We start from the raw sequence: 4,695 nt of genomic DNA, 5'->3' as shown, positions 1-4,695 counted from the left end.
TTTCCATCTTGTAAAACTTAATTACATCTGCAAGGTTTCTTTTGCCATGTGAGATAACATAATCACAGGTCCCAAGGATTAAGAAGTAGAGAGCTTTGGGGGAGGGACGTTATTTTGCCTGTTACACCCACTCTCCATGCCAGTCATTCCATGCTGTGTCTTTTTCTTCTGAGGATGTTAAGATGAATGGCCCTTTTCCGACTGTAACCATTATTTTTAAAAACACTCATCATTAACGCTTATCCCAATACTCCCATGTACTTCTTTTGCTTATTAAGAGAATTTCCACACATTAAAGATAATATACGTATATGAAAATTATAGAAGTTTTGGAAAATGCAGAAAAGAACATAAATCACATATTACTCCACCCTGTCTAATATAAACCAGTTACCGTCTTGGTATACTACCTTTCAATTTTCTCCATGCATATATTTTACATAGTTATCATGATTATGTACAATTTTGTCTTTTTTTTTTTTTTTAAGTAAGCTCTGCATACAAAGTTGGGCTTGAGCTCAGCCCTGAGATGAAGAACCACACACTCCATCAACTCAGCCAGCCAGGTGCCCCAAGATTTTGTCCTTCTTACAAACATGATACCATGAACAATTTTCATATCGTTACTAGTCTTCCTAATCACCGGATGAGAAAAATAACAGTTTTCTTATAATGTTCGTCTATATTCCTAGTAGAAAACTTAGAAAATAGAGGAAAGTATAAATAAGAAATAATTTCCTATCCCATTATTCAAATTTCACTACTCTTTTACTCCTCTCTTGTATGTAGCTTTGTAATCATGCTTTTCTCTAATAATAATATAATTTTAACATCTTCCCCATGTTTTTAGTATATATTGTTTTCAACTGTAAATTTTAAAATAGATTGTATTGCAAAATTAATATGGCCATTGTTTTTTTTTTTATTTTGTTAAAGAGTTTATTTTTAAGTTGCCAGCGTGGGGCTCAAACTCACAACCCTGAGATCGAGAGTCGTACGCTCCTCCACTGAGCCAGCCAGGTGCCCCGGTCATTATTTTTATTTTTATTTTCTTTAATTTTTTTTAACATTCTTAGTTTATTAATCCTCTCATGAAAAATCTGCACAATCACCACAGATAAAGCCACTGCAGCATCTTTACTCCTTCTGTTGTCCAATCTCCAGCTCACTTCTTTTTGCCAGCACCAACATTGGCTTTCGCAGTCCCCCTGACTTTCTTCATTCTGTTCTTGCGTTCTTTTCGCTGTTTTCTTGAGGTCTTTTTCTTCTCATACAGACCACGTCTTGCAAGTCTATGTTTGGGTTCATTTTTCTTTGCATAATCCAAGGAATCATAAATCATGCCAAAACCAGTTGTCTTGCCACCACCAAAATGGGTTCTGAATCCAAATACAAATATGACATCTGGTGTGGTCTTGTACATTTTGGCTAGTTTTTCCCGAATTTCTGTCTTAGGTACTGTTGCCTTTCCAGGATGAAGGACATCAATAACCATTTGTTTGCGCTGAAGTAGTCGGTTGGTCATGAACTTCCTGGTCCGGATAGTTACTGTGTCGTTCATGATGGTTCCCAAGCTTCAAGCACCGGAGAGAAAAAGAGCTATTTTCTTTAATTTTTTAAAATTATTTTTAAGGCTTAGAAAGCACACATGAAAAATAAGAAAATTTATATCATTCATAATTCAATCAGTTGATATTTGGATCTATATATGTATAAAATGTGTGTGTGGTTGATTTATAAAAACGGACTCCTATTTCCATACTCTTTTGTATTTGCATTTTTCACTCAGTATGACAAGGGTCTATTTTGTGCCCTCATTGCTTTTCAACATCATTCTACATAGCAACACATGAGATATGCTTATAAAGTACTTCAAACTCTGTCTGACCGTAATAAGCACTCAAATGTCATTTCTTCTTGTAGCATTGTCAGCCTCATCCTAAGAACTATTTTATTGTATGTATGTGCCAAAACTTATATTAGCGTTTTTCTCTTTGTGAATCTTTTTCTTTTGAAACATCTCAAATTAACAGAAAAACTGCAGGATCAGGACACTGAACTTTTTTCCCCCCGACACGGTGCCCATTAGCCCCAAATTCTCTAGAGTATAATTCCTATAAATGAGAACATTCTCCCATATAACCTCAATTCAACCATCAAAATCAGGAAATGAACATTAATACATTACTACATTCTAATCAAGTCTATTCAAATTATTCCAATTATCCCCAAAGTGTTCTTGATAGCAGAAAGTTCCAGCTCAGCGTCACGGATTGCATTCAATTGCGATGTCTCTTCGGTTTTCTTCCATCTGGAACACTTCCTCAGTCTTTCCTTGATTTTCCTGACCTTAACACTTCTGAGGGCTCTCGAGGGCAGTTATTCTGCAGAATGTTTTTCAGTTTGGGTTGGTCTCAGTGGTTCTTCCTGATTATACTCCGGTTTTGCTGCTTTGGCAGGAATTGCACAGTGATGATGCTGTATACTCATGGCACCCTATCAGGTGACATGTGGTTTTGATTTGACCCATACTGATGAGGTTAGGTGGCTTAAGGTGGTGTCTGTTAGCTCCTCCTCTGTAGAACTACGTTTTCAGCTTGTTCTCATCAGTGATATTTTGGGGCGGGGTATTGGGAGGATGTTGAGGGTCTGTAAATATCTTGTTCTTCATGTATTTCATTTATTTATTTGTATCAGTATGTAGTCATAGGTTCTCAATTTAATCAAAGAATTATAGTCTGTTACTTGTTTTGATGCCAAACTTCCCCCGATTCAGCCAGTAGGGGCCCATTCAGGTTGGTTTCTACGTCCTTTTGACATGTTCCCATCATTCTTCCTTGCATTTTGAGTTATCTTTTATTTTCTGAGCACTTCCGTACATTATGGTTCATCTTGGACTTTCTCTTCCTTAGCCCTGGAATCAGCTATCCTGGTTCCTTTTTGTGGAGAATGGTATCTACAGCCGAAATCTGCTTGCTAATGTGTGTTCACTGCTATTGCAGTATTGCTGTCCCCGAGCCCTTTCAGTGGGCGGAGCTAGGAAATGTACGTATGAATATTTATACACACATATATACATCTATATTTCAGTATCTTTATATATTGAAAACCATGAGTTCTCACCAATACCTCAAGTTTCAGTCCAACGCCATGGAGCTCATTCTAGATTTCTCCATTTCCATGTTTTCACCCCATTCATCTCTAACATTGAGAAACAAATGTGTGTCTCGTTATTTGACCAATGCCCCTGTATGTAGTAGGTATTCAGGACCCTACTGATGCATCCTTGCTCTTTACCTCCTCAAATGTTGGCCTGCGACAGTCCCTGCCCATCTGTGACTGCTGTCCCTCTGCATGAATACCCTTCTCATTTGGTTCAACTCACTGTGTTGCGCCCCCAGCAATACCACAGGGACCCTCATCCCTTGAAACCCCATAAGGTGCTTTCTCTGCCCCCGCAACCCTCACCTAGGCCAGAATGCCTTCTTTGCTTTACTTTAACTAATGGCTTTCGGACTAAACTCTTCAGAAAGGGGAAGGGAATGAACATTCTCTATATTTTGACTTTGAAGTTATTGTCATATTTTTCCTTACAAACATAATTTTTAATGATTCCTACCCTTCTGTTGGATGGTCCATTACCTCACATACATCTTGTTGTTCTTCTAAATAACACTTCCCTGCCGTCAACATCTATATTTTCTTCATTATGTTTGATGATATTTTTGCTTCTCAACTTAAGTACTTTTCTTTAGATGAATATTAATTAGCTAACAGGTTTATTATTATTGCTGATTTCACTTTTACTTAATTATAGAATCAACTGTCTGAAAAAGAGGCAGTTGGGAGTAGGATGGTTTTTCAGATAATTATGGTATAATTTGTAGAATCACTACTGCTTTCTCATAATAATCATCCTGAAATGAAGATTATTTAAAAACCTGTTGCACAGTAACCTTTCCCCGGTTTTTTAAGGTTGGGGTCCTGTGCTCAGGAAGTCCGAGTTTCTTAGCATGGCATAGAGAGCCCTTCATACTGGGCTTCGAACCACCTTTCCAGCCCGCCTTCCTGCCACTTCTCAATTCAGCACCCCATGCTGTTCCTGCACCCCGTTTTTTGTCCTTCCCAAAAATACCACATTCTTGCATATTTCTGTGATACTGTTGGATTACCCAACAGGTAGGTTAAGCACATGCTTGGAAAAACAACCAGGCACAGGTCCCAAACAATGAGGGGAGAAAAAGAGTATTTGCTGTTCCACAAGCGGCAGATTTGCTCTCATCAAAGACATTAGAACTTTGTTGAATCTATAATTTGAAATACATGTGAGAGAGTTACCTTGGCCTTTTCTGCGATGAAAGCTTCTCAAGGTTTTTTCAGAACTTCCTCTGTGCCTGTGGTCTTGCTGGGTCTGTGAACTCTGCTCCCTGCCCCTAACTGAATTACATGATATCCCATCCCACAGCATTTGGCTGAACGTCTATCATATTACATAGCAAATGATGTAATAGTTACTTTTTGTAATAGTCTCTCCTAAGTGGACTATGAAGTCCATGAGGAAAATGAGAAATTCCTATCAAGTTATCCTTTTCCTGTGTCTAACACAGTAACTAGCGCAAAGTAGAGAGTCATTAAATATTGTCAAACTGAATCTTTCATTGTCCTGTCTGTGGATGCAGATGATGGTGGCCCTTG

General features: G+C 38.1%; 1 pseudogene across 1 annotated transcript; it reads right to left on the bottom strand.

Annotated features, from left to right (window-relative positions):
* Positions 1 to 1,057: 1,057 nt before the first annotated feature.
* Positions 1,058 to 1,594, bottom strand: LOC111157211 (annotated as a pseudogene). Its single transcript, XR_002641282.1, has one exon. The product of XR_002641282.1 is annotated as a 40S ribosomal protein S24 pseudogene (transcript).
* Positions 1,595 to 4,695: the final 3,101 nt, after the last annotated feature.

The sequence above is a fragment of the Enhydra lutris genome, unplaced genomic scaffold (assembly GCF_002288905.1).
Source record: "Enhydra lutris kenyoni isolate GAN:26980312 unplaced genomic scaffold, ASM228890v2 scaffoldscaffold53, whole genome shotgun sequence".
Classification (NCBI taxonomy): domain Eukaryota; kingdom Metazoa; phylum Chordata; class Mammalia; order Carnivora; family Mustelidae; genus Enhydra; species Enhydra lutris.
This window is presented reverse-complemented; position numbering and strand designations above follow the sequence as displayed.